Consider the following 12,705-nt stretch of genomic DNA (forward strand, 5'->3'; position numbering starts at 1 on the left):
TTTATCTTTTTTACGCTTCGCGTGGATATCCTATGGATATGGCTATATCTGGACTTACTAGTCTAGAACCTAATTTACTCAAGGGAAGAACTGCTCGAACTGAGGACAATGGGACACGGCGGACATGCCGGCACATTTCACCCGATCCCGGAGGAACTAAGGCGACAATACCGAGGATGCAGAGCTGGAGCTAAAGTCAAGGCTAGGCTCATAGAAAAGCGATGGAGGTTCCAGCCGTCCATTCCTTCGTTTGTGATGGGGAATGTGAACTCATTGGCTAACAAGACTGATGATCTGGCTGCCCTGGTGAAGAACATGAAGTTATACAGGGAGTGCAGCCTACTATGCTTCACAGAGACATGACTCAGAAGCAACATCCCGGACACTAATGTGGAGCTAACCGGCTTTTGAACTGTGAGGGCGGACAGAGACCCTAAACAAAGTGGCAAAAACAAAGGTGGGGGGCTTGCACTCTTTGTCAACACTAAATGGTGACAGGACATGTGACGGTGAAGGAAACTATCTGCTGCCCAGACATTGAACTGTTAGTGGTGAGTCTCCGTCCGTATTACATGCCTAGGGAGCTATCACACACCATTGTTGTTTGTGTTTACATCCCTCCACAAGCTCTGACTGAAACTGCATGTGACGTCATCCACTCAACTGTCGCGAGGCTTCTGGCTCAGCACCCTGAAGCCTTCATTGCAATTTCAGGGGACTTAAATCATGTTACACTGGACTCAACCCTGTCTGCCTTCTATCAGTTTGTTAATTGCCCTACACAGAAGAACAGAACAATCGACATCATGTATGCGAATGTCAGAGATGCATACACTACCATTCCATTGTCACCGCTGGGGAGATCAGATAACAACCTGGTCTTCCTACAACCACAGTACATTCCACTTGTCCGCAGATAACCTACAACCACACGCTACTTCAGGAAATGGTCTCTTGAGGCAGAGGAGGCCTGAGGGACTGCTTCGAGTCGACAGACTGGAATGTACTGCAGGATGACATTGGTGATGATATTGAGGGAGTCACACACTGCACTACTGACTATCTGATTTTCTATAGACATTGTAGTTCCCACAAGAACTGTACGCTGCTTTCCAAATAACAAACCTTGGATCACCAGCGATGTCAAGGACCTCCTCAATAAAAAGAAGAGGGCGTTTAAAGAGGGGGACCAGGCGAAGCTGAGATGCTTACAGGGGGAACTCAAGGTCAAGCTGAAAGAGGCAAAGGAGGAATACAGAAAGAAGGTAGAGCAGAAACTGCAGGAGAACAGCATGAAGGAGGTCTGGGAGACAACCGCCCACCAAGAGCCTGGGTCTGTCCAAGGTTTCTCCCTAAAAGGAAGTTTTACTCACCACTCAAGGTTTCTGCCTAAAAGGGAGTTTTTCCACGCCACTGTCGTGCTAAATGCTTGCTCATGTGGGAATTACAGGAAGTGATGGGTCTTTGGAAATTATAGCGTGTGGTCTAGACCTACTCTATCTGTAAAGTTTCTTGAGATAACTCTTGTTATGATTTGATACTATAAATAAAATTGAATTGAATTTAACACGGCATGTACACTCATGAATTTGTCGTAGGAAGCGTTTCACAAAGTTTAAGGTGTCGCCCTAACTCAACAAATTGCAAAACGGCTTGATTTTAAAGAAAGTCTGGGCACTTTTTCCCCAGGATCATACCTCTTTTACTGTTTAGGCTACTGTTTAAATTTGACGTCTTTTTCATAGGCTAAATGTAATACAATGATGATCAGTTGAAACAGACAGTGTGAAACTAATTAGTGCTAGAAAAATAAAATACAAATTGGTGAGAGATAGAGAGAGAGAGAGAGAGAGAGAGAGAGAGAGAGAGAGAGAGAGAGAGAGAGAGGTGAATGCGCACACAGACCACACAATCCTGATGGTCTGATCAGGAGAGACTGCATTCATCCCACTTTGGACAGAGCCGCTCTCGTATCTAGAAATTTGACCGAGTCTATGAGCGTTCCTAAATCATGACAATCTAGAGTTGAAACCAGAAGTCAGAGGTGGGGTGCTGCATGTTTCTCTGCGCTTCCGTTGGAGTAGTTACAAATTCATATTTCCATAACCACAGTGTCAAATCAAACTCAAATCAATTAAATCAAAAGTAAACAAAAGAAGAGTTATACACAAAACAACCCGGTCTCACTCCAGGTTGTTATATAGTTACGTTATTTTGATTTATTAATTTAGTATTTTTATCTTTTATTTTTTTATCTATATATATTTTATTTGAGTTTCTACCAAGTTTATTCCTTAAATCAGATAAAGTAATGATTGTAGGTTATTTTAATATCCATTTGGACGTTGACAACAACAGCCTTAGCGTTTATCTCACTACTACATTTGATTGGTTTCAGTTTGAGTGTACATAAACCCACTCACTGTTTTAACCACACCCTCAACATTGTACTGGCATATGGCATCAAATTAAAGATTAAATAGTCTTTCCACAGAATCTCTGCCGTCGGCCCAACTAAGACCGACAGCCGACCGTTGGATTGGTGTGTCAGGGCCTTTAGACTGCTTTTTCTTTTATTGACCTTCATTAATTAACGCTAAAGATTTATTCAGCTAAGCCATCTACCTGTCTCTTAGACCCTATCCCTAGGCTACTTAAAAAAGCTTTACCCTTAGTTAACACTTTGTTACTAGATACAATCAATATGTCTTTATTAACAGGTTATGTATCACAATCATTCAAAGCAGTTGTGATAAAACCTCTTCTTAAAAAACCCACCCACGAACCAGAGCCAACTATAGACCTATATCTAATCTTCCCTTTCTCTCCAAGATCCTTGAGAAGGTCTCTAATAAGTTAGGTGATTTTCTACATAACAATAGTTTATTTGAGAATTATCCTATAAATCAGGATTTAGAGTGTATCATACCACAGAGATACTGTATATGGAGGATATATTTATTCATAATTTAAATTGAAAGTCCAAAGAGAAAACGAAGCAAGATCAAATTAAAAATATTATTTTACTACGCTACTAGGAAAAATCATGCCATAATTGAATTTAAAAAAGAAAAAGGAAACTGAAAAAGCAAAGTTGAAATGTAAAATGATAATTTGAAAGTGTAAAGTGCAATGTAAAACGTCAAATTTAAAATGCAATGCACTCCCCCCAAGCATTATCAAGAGTACAGGTTTCCAAAGTAATTTTAGCTTGAGCTGAAAGCAACACTGGTAGGCTACTCTGGCGCTGTTGCCTTGGAAATGCCAACATCCGGTCTCTGAATATAAAAAAACAAGCCTTTTTCATTTCTATTTCCGAGTGATTTTATTTTTGTTATATGAAATAGAAAATGAAAATCACAGCATATTTTAAATTTCTCCCATCCCCTTTTGACCATGAAAAGAAAAAAACACCTTATATTTCAATTTCAAATGTATTTTAAAACGAAAATCAAATAACCATTTGTTTTTTGTTTTTTAATACCTGTTTATGAAATGAAAATCGAATAAACAAAAAAGTACACAGACCGAAATTGATGATGTAGGCTAAACACAAACAACATTTTATGCAACAACAGTGAAGTTTTTATGTAGTTACTGGGCCTGTGTTGAATTCCAAATTTGAAATGATATCCAAATTTGAAAAATGGGTCATTTTAAATCTTGTTAATAGTGATGACAATGCGTTCAAACGGAAAACAAGCCATATTTCAGGAAATAAACTTGTCCATTATTCTACTGAGAGACATCCAGCTGACAACGGGTTCTGTGAGCATCACTGGCCGGCCGGTGAGAAAGCGATCCCAGCTGGCTGTCACGTCAGACTGGAGCTTCTCAAGTCCGACAACATTGGCGCAAATGTGCAATGGCCATACATTTTTTGTAAAACTGCCCATATTCAAACTCTACACAGTTGATTTCTCGCATAAAAAAGTCTCAGAAGTGAATTTAGTGGTGAAATAGCAGATGAAAATTGTAAAATGTTTCCAGTTGTTGGCTGCTGCTGCTAAAATTGTTTCGGCCAGTGATGCTCACAGACCCCCTGTCAGCTGGACTTCTCTCAATAGAGTCATGTACAAGTTTATTTCCTGAAATATGGCTTGTTTTCCGTTTGAACACAATGTCATCAATATTATACTGGAATATTAATCAGAAATCAAATGAAAAAGTACACAGGCCCAATTACAGTAACTACATGAAAACTTCACTGTTGCATGAAATGTCATTTGTGTTTAGCCTACATCATCAGTTTCTATCATCTAATGTGAAACAAGAGGATATAAATCAGCTTCGCTACCAGGCTGGCTTGATGTCAAGCCCCGCCTTCCCGCGGGCTGTAGTGAGATGCTCCTCAACTCAGTGTGCTTCCCAGCAGACAGCTCCCCTTGCTATCCATAGTAGTAGCAGGGTAGAAACAACTGCTAGTCATATGTAAATCTCAAGTCCTAAGTCAAAAAAAGAGTCCAAAGGCAAGTCCAAGTCCTAAAGCAGGGGTGGCGAACCTGTGGCTCTTGAGCCGTATGCGGCTCTTTGCCTGCTCCTTACTGTGTGGCTGGGGTCTGTGTTATTGGTGGATTTTTTTTTTTTTTTTTTTTTGAAACATTTCAGATAAGTTATATAAAAAAAAGCATTTGAATGATGCATTTGCCAATACATTTGCCAATTATTTTAAAATAAAAAATAATGCAGCAGAGTTTTTTTTAATGGACAGATTCTGCAACCTGAGGAAAAAAAACGGCCACAGATCACCTTCCTCATTAACCCTTTTACTGCTGATTGTTTGAAAGCCCCTCTAGTGACAAATGAGTGAAAGAGTGGCCACAACCGAGTACAACCAGACCTAAAAAGGATTGTGGAAAACAAAGACTGTCAGGTTTCCCACTGAGTCAATCTAAGTAAGAAAAAAAACCTATAAAAACTGTATTATGACTTTCATTAGATCTGGAAGTCACTGTTGCTGTTGTAATGTGGACGTGCAGGTGTTGTGTGGCTTTTTGCTATGGTGCGTGTTTTTTTGTGGCTCTTTATGCTGAACTGGTTGGCCACCCCTGTCCTAAAGCAATGTTAGGCTACTATACAATGCTAGCATTAGCTGGTAACTTAAGGGAAAGTTCTCAGATTTTCTGTTCTGCTGTACATGCTGATGAATGGCGGCAGTACCAAAGTTCCCGCGTTTATCTGTCAGTAAAACTCCCGTTGGATGACCCGCTTGAGAAGGGTTGAAAATCGGCAACTTTCCCTCTTTAGCGCTTAGCGTGGCACCGTAGCAACCATAAACAACACTGTCTCTAGCCGTTTGCTGCTTTCATAGACAGTATATAAGAATGAAGACGAAGAAGACGAAGCTGCTTCCTATTTGGTGCTGTAGGGAGCGCGCCTGTTGGTGCTGTCATCTTTAGGTCAGGAATACTTAAGCTTAAGCGTGTTTTACAGTAACCGCAGCCCAGCTGGCACGTGCATGTGTGACGTCATGAAATCGGCGTGACTATTTATACCTGCGCTGGTGGTCGCAACACTAGTTGCAGTCTTCTCCTGAACAGCGGTGGCGCTAACAGAGGTGGGTAGAGTAGCCAAAAATTGTACTCAAGTAAAAGTACTGTTACTTCAGAATAATATGACTCATGTAAAAGTAAAAAGTAGTCATCCAAATAATTACTTGAGTAAGGGTAAAAAAGTACTTGGTGAAAAAACTACTCAAGTACTGAGTAACTGTTGAGTAACGTCTGATTTATTTTTTAACACAAGCATTCAATCAGATGGACAAAAATACAAAATAATCATATTTAGACAAATTATAGTTCATCCAAACAATTAAATAAATTTTAATTAATTAATTAATTATAAAATAGCTTAAATTAAAATAATCCAGGTAAATTCAAGTACTTAAAAAATAATATCAATAAAATAATAATACATACAAAATAAATAACTACAAGTAACACAAATTTCCAAACCTTTACACTTTTTTTTTCCAGACTCTGCAGGCAGAACTAGAACAAGGTAATGTAGCTGCTGTTTGGCACTTTTACTAAGGTAAACATGCTTTCAATCACAAAGGTGGATCACTTGTTATCGGGTTCAATCGCCGTGGTAACTTATGCTGGACGATACCTAACCTGGTCGGGAGCAGGTTAAGTTGGAGATCAGAGATCAACTGGTGTAAAAGCAAGCCTACTGACCAATCAATACTCCAACACTGATAACGGCTTCACCGTTCTTAGAAGATCAGGTAGAGCTCGGTGAGCGGAGAGAGAGAGAGAGGGGGAGAGAGAAAAAGAGAGGGGTGTGCTCATACAAAAAAACATTTAGAGACCGACAGCCAAGTTAACATTCCCTGATGGTTATATTTGCCGTGTGTAATGCGCACAGCGGTTTGAATTATGTTTTTTATATTTTTTATTTGCTCTCACGATTGCTTCTCACTGCCAGGGTTGCAACTGAAATAAAAGGCTAAAGCAACGACAGTTTATGGAAAGTACAAGTGTAATTATGGTCTGATCTTGGTCCTGACTAATGGGGAAGTGATATTGATAAGAGTTATGCGCATCTACAGCGTCGGCTATTTATTTATTTTTTGCCAGCTTTCCTTCCTGTTTTAGGAAGCAGCGACTGTATTGCGTTTTGCCTGTAAAACCATGTCTGTGTTCATATTTATGTAGAATTATAGTTTGCTCTTCTTATGTAAAATATGTGGCTATTGTTGGTCATGTTGTGCAAACATCACCTCTTTTATTTGAACACGCGCCGCTGGATTGGGAAACCCTAGGTTGATTGAACTAGTAAACACATCTCTGCTCTCAGGTATCTTCCCACAGGCCCTGAAAACTGCAATCATCAAGCCACTCCTAAAAAAGAACAATCTAGACACGACACTAATGAGCAACTATAGGCCAATATCAAACCTTCCATTTTTAAGTAAAATCATAGAAAAAGTGGTTTTTCAACAACTCAACCTTTTCTTATCGCTAAACAACAGTTTTGATGCCTTCCAGTCAGGTTTTCAACCACACCACAGCATTGAGACGGCTCTTGTTAAAGTCTTTAATGACATCCACTTAAACACAGATAGTGGTCTTAGTATTACTTGATCTCAGTGCTGCATTTGATACGGTAGACCATGACATATTGCTTGACCGATTGGAAAACTGGGTTGGTCTTTCTGGCTCAGTACTAAAGTGGTTTGAATCCTATTTAAAGAATAGGGACTACTTTGTGTCTATAGGTAATTATACATCTGAGCATACAAATATGACGTGCAGAGTTCCCCAAGGCTCAGTTCTGGGGCCTCTTCTGTTCAACATCTACATGCTTCCACTGGCTCAGATTATGGAAAACAACAAAATAAGTTACCATAGTTATGCGGATGACACACAAATTTACATAACCTTATCGCCAGGGAACTATAGCCCAATACAACAATTAAATATGTGCATTGAAAATATTAATGATTGGATGTGCCAGAACTTTCTTAAATTAAATGAAGAAAAAACGGAGGTGGTTGTTTTTGGAGCAAAAGAGGAACGATTGAAAGTCAGCGCTCGGCTTCAAACGACAATGTTAAAAACAACAGACAAAGCAAGAAATCTTGGTGTAGTTATGGACTCAGACCTAAATTTTAAAAGCCAAATTAACATAATTAAAAAATCAGCCTATTATCACCTTAAAAATATATCAAGGGTTAAAGGGCTTATGTCTCAGCAGGATCTGGAAAAACTTGTCCATGCTTTGATCTTCAGTAGACTTGACTACTGTAACGGTGTCTTTACAGGTCTCCATAAAAAATCAATCAGACAGCTGCAGCTGATTCAGAACGCTGCTGCTTGAGTCCTCACCAAAACCAAGAAAGTGGATCACATCACTCCAGTACTGAAGTCTCTACACTGGCTTCCAGTGCCTCAAAGAATTGATTTCAAAATACTTTTACTGGTTTATAAATCACTAAACGGTTTAGGGCCAAAATACATTTCTGATCTGCATTATGCCCCACCTAGACCTCTCAGGTCGTCTGGGACAGGTCTACTTGTTGTCCCCAGAGTCAGAACTAAACAGGGGGAAGCAGCGTTCAGTTTTTATGCTCCACATATTTGGAACAAACTCCCAGAAACCTGTAGGTCTGCTGCAACTATCAGTTCTTTTAAATCTAAGCTAAAGACCTATCTTTTTGATGTTGCTTTTCTTTAAATAATCTATTTTATTAACTTTAATTTCTTATACTGCACTGTAACTTTTATTCTTATACTGCACTATCAATTTTATTCTTGTCTTTTAATGTTTTTAATTTGCTTATTATTGTTTTTTAATTGTTTTCTAACTGCTCTTTAATGTTTTACGTAAAGCACTTTGAATTGCCCTGTTGCTGAAATGTGCTATACAAATAAAGCTGCCTTGCCTTGCCTAGTTGATAACCACCGTCATGACACAGCTTCCTTGACCGCGGTGGTTAGGTTAGGTGAAGCCGGGTAACTGAAATAAATCCAGGGCATGCTGATCTGGCCTCTGGGCTGTTCCTCCTCGTCTGTGACGTTTCTGACATTGCCATTTTTGTTTTGCTGCAACTGTAAAAGCTAACCCATCCCGCTGCTAAGTTTGAGTATGGTGACGAGACTGCACAACTACGTTTGATTGGGTGAAACACAGTCACGTGGTAGAGGCTTTAGCGGAAGTCTCTCTCTCTGTCAAAATAAAACGTTAAAATGAGGCGTACGCGGGGGGGATGAAAACAATGACGCGTAGAATAAATAAAAATATTTCATCTTTGAAAGAACAGGCTTTCTCCCAGTAAACATGTAATGTGGAGTCTGTCCTACACGCTTATCGTAGCACCTGTTGCGAATTACTGCAGCAGTCATTACAGCATATGTCCACAATCTTTGGTAGTTTGCTCTTAAGTAGCATGCATCTTGCCATTTCAAACAGTGTTCTCCAATTTCTCACAGCAGTACCATTTTGATGGGGTGAGTAAGGGGCTGAAGTCTCATGTCTTACAGCATTCCTACTGATTAGTGACTGGAACTCTTTTGCTGTGAACTCTGTGCCATTATCTGACCTGGCACACTTTTCCCATAAAGGGCCACATCGGCAATAAACTTCTCAGTAGCTTTTACAGCATCACTCTTTGCTTTCAGGAAATACACAAAAACTGCCCCTGAATAATCATCAGTAAATGCTAGACTGTATCTGAACCCATCTTTTGCCTCTGGCTTAATAGGGCCAGCCAAATCAGTGTGCACAAGCTCAAGTGCCGCTTTTGCCTTTTCATCAGGCTCTCGGTTTCTGCTCTGCGCAAATTCCCCGTGTGCAGATTTCACAGTTTAGGTTACATTTGTCAATCTTACCTGTGATTTTCATTCCCTCTGTCAACCATCAGCCCTTTCTGTTTCAGTCCACAAACCTAACAGTCACTTATTTTGAATGCAACTGTCTCTGTTTTCTGCGTTCGCCAGTAACAGTAAAGGGAACATGTCCCAACATGTTCCCTTTCTGGCTGCAATTGTAGCAGGTTATCTCAGACTCTTTATATCTTCCTCTTGGCCAGCTAATGTTAAAATGGCGCTAAACTTCTCGGTGCTTTCGTAGCTCCTCAACTTGGTTTTAAACTCGCCAAAAGTTGCCTGCTCGTCACTCTGCATTATGTGGATGGCAAACGGCTTAAATGATTTGAGAAACCTTTCAGAATCATTGCAATCAACAGCCCGTCACTTAAAGTCTCATCAGCATTCCTCAGTGCTGTAATACCTGTCTCAGCATGAATTATATAGTCCGTAACACTTTCGTTAGTGGCTTTCTGAAGAGATGTTAGCTCTGTGTAGAGCCTAATCACACGTGGCTTCCCTTTACCTGCATAATGTTCCCTTAATATCTTCAACGCTTTTCTCCCATCATCTGCTGCTTCTCTCATTATCAGGGAAAGACTTTTATCGTCCAAAACCTGTATCAATTCAGCGTAGGCTTTTTCATTTTTCTCTTCGTCTTCTTCGTCTTCATCAACGCTCAATGTGGTGGCCTTTAGCCCTAGCAAACACAAGTGCCCAAAAAACTTTGTCTCCCATAACTTGTCAATCTATAACATTGGCTTCCATGTTCCCTTCTGGTTGGTGCTGTCATCTTTAGGGCAGGAATACCGGCTTACTTAACAGAGGAATAAACACACATGCTCATTGTTGCTGCTTCAACCAGAATGGGGAGTTACTTTTATTTATTTATGCACATGCACAGTTGTACATCTATCACAGGGCATGACTGTATGAGTGTAAGAACACATTTCAACAATATTTTGTCTATATGTTAACATTAACATTTATCCATTGGTTGTTGACAATGTTCACATGATTTAACTTCACTAACAAGACTTAAACCTTACAATAATATCAAACATGTTTGATTTTGATGGAACATCAAGATGGGAAAAAGACTAGTACTTAGTTTTATGACCACAACTCTAGCAAGACTCTCATGATATTGGAAATTAGTCTGCGATGGTGGAATCACTTGAAAACTGTCACAAACACTGTAGTAATAATATACTGTGATGTTATGGCAATCTTATATCTTATTATTATAAAAGCTTGATTAAGTAAGATTCGGCTGTCTAAACCTACAGTAGGAAATATTTGTAATTTACTACTACTGAGGTGGGATGAGCACTACCATGGCTATTAGGTTGCCACCCCAGTACAGTATTGATCTGATGATTAATAAACATCTAAAAGTTGTGTATTGTATCGATCCAGTGGAAATGAGTGTGAGGTTATGGATGTCAGGGGAGATCGGAGGATGGTGAATTGAAGGGCTGCAGGGTTAGGCGGGTTCATAATGACAGCTAAAGAGCTTTTCTGTTGGGTATTAAGCAGAGAGAGCTTAGTTTGCTGTATAAGAGCAGGATCAGCACTCACATACAGCCCGCAGAGAAGGTTTGTCTCTGCTCTGCTCATCTTGCACTCATGCTTATGAGTTGTGTGTATTTGCCTGAATGTGTGTGTTGTTTGTGGTACATGAGGCAAGCTATTTTCAAAGGACCAGTGAACAGAGCGGCCACATTTTGACAGGTTTTACCAGTCAAGTGTGACACAAAATGAGGCCTCATAATGTAATAAACCAGAATCACCGTGACAAAATATACAAGTTTTACTCTTAATATTAATTATCCACCCATCTATCCATAATAATCAAGAATAAAAAGCATATTCTTCCTTGTACAGATACAAATTAGAATTATAAACAAGACAACTGACCTTGCAACTGACCTCAAATAAATACACACAGGGATTTTGCTGCTACAGCCTTACATGTTTTGGTATAACCGCTATCATATGATGGTAAATGTTAGTTTTTCCACGCACTGTCAGACCTACCTCCACAGCGCTCCAAAGGAGGGTCTGGCTAGTCCACACAACATTCCGGAATGGGAGAAAAACGTGATCTGGTTTATTGGAATTTCTTTAAACCAATCACAATCGTCTTGGGTGGCGATAAGCGCAGGGAACAATGATAGTGCCTCTGCAAAATAGCCACGGGAAGGAACTTGTTTTGGTGGTACGTGCACACACATTAGTTGTTTTAGTCATGCAACAGAACGAAAATGAGGGACATTTGGCGGAATTTCCGGCGGCACCTGAACAAGCTTGGAAATAAAACGTTATACGATATAAACTAAATGTTAGCTAATGTTAAACTTTACATAGATAGGCATTATTGAGTAAGATAGTATTACTTTTCTTTACTTGTGCTACTATGTTTTGGCTATCTCCATTTTTAATTGTCACTGATCGTCACAGTGACCACAGGCTCACTTTAAACATATTAGAAAATATGAACAGAAAAAGGGAGTGTGACATTTTCTTTTCTCTGGATTTAGGGAGCATTCTGCAATTGGTTATTGTTTAAAGCTGAAAATTTCACACAAATTTTGCCCCTTAAAATGAGCCTGCAGCTTTTGCTGAACAGCAGCCATTGTGTAAAGTACATAGATATTTAAACATCATTAATTATAATCCAATAATATAACACCGACATGGCCCATTTGCTTAATGAATACTTTTATTTTTTATATTTTATGTACATTTTGTTGCTAATACTTACTTATACTATACTTCGACTTGGTACAAATTTGAATGCAGGATTTTTACTTGTAAATGAATATTTTCAAAGTATGTTATTGCTGATTTTACTAAAGTAAATGATTTGTATAGTATTACAGTAGTAAGACAGTGGGAGGCTAGCTTAAGTCAAACCACTAATACTGCTGCTGCTTATGTAATCAGTGTTATAAATCTCTTATAAAGCCCATGCAGCACCACAAAGAGAGATGAATGATTGAGGTATTCATTTACATTTGACTTTTGGTCAATACAACTTTCTGGTTGGTCAGTAAGTCTGGATTTTCTTATTAAATATTGTCGAAATCTCAGCCAAATGTAGTTTAATGTCTCGAGTGTCACTACGTAACGTTAACGTTAAATAAGTGCCGTGAGCTTATTTGCTTGCGCTATTTTATCACCATGTTTCTTTTGAATTTGTTTTTCGAGCAGGAGCCGTTCATGTTACATTTTACTTAGCTAGCTAACTTTGCGGTGCTCCTCTGTTTCTGTTTGAATAGGCTATATATGTAACTTCCTGGTTACGGATAAGCCAACCCAATCACTTCCGGTCGTCTGTCGTCAGGTGAGCTTTCTGTCAGAGCCGTCAAAACCAAAACAATGACTTTCT

The 12,705-nt window shown here is 39.3% G+C and overlaps 1 protein-coding gene across 1 annotated transcript in view; it reads right to left on the reverse strand.

Moving 5' to 3' along the window:
• The window catches only part of slc1a7b (solute carrier family 1 member 7b), a 124,269-nt gene that overhangs the window by 69,811 nt on the left and 41,753 nt on the right, over positions 1-12,705 (reverse strand). The gene's annotated exons all lie outside the window — the stretch shown is intronic.

The sequence above is a fragment of the Perca flavescens genome, chromosome 9, assembly GCF_004354835.1.
Source record: "Perca flavescens isolate YP-PL-M2 chromosome 9, PFLA_1.0, whole genome shotgun sequence".
In the NCBI taxonomy this organism is placed as follows: domain Eukaryota; kingdom Metazoa; phylum Chordata; class Actinopteri; order Perciformes; family Percidae; genus Perca; species Perca flavescens.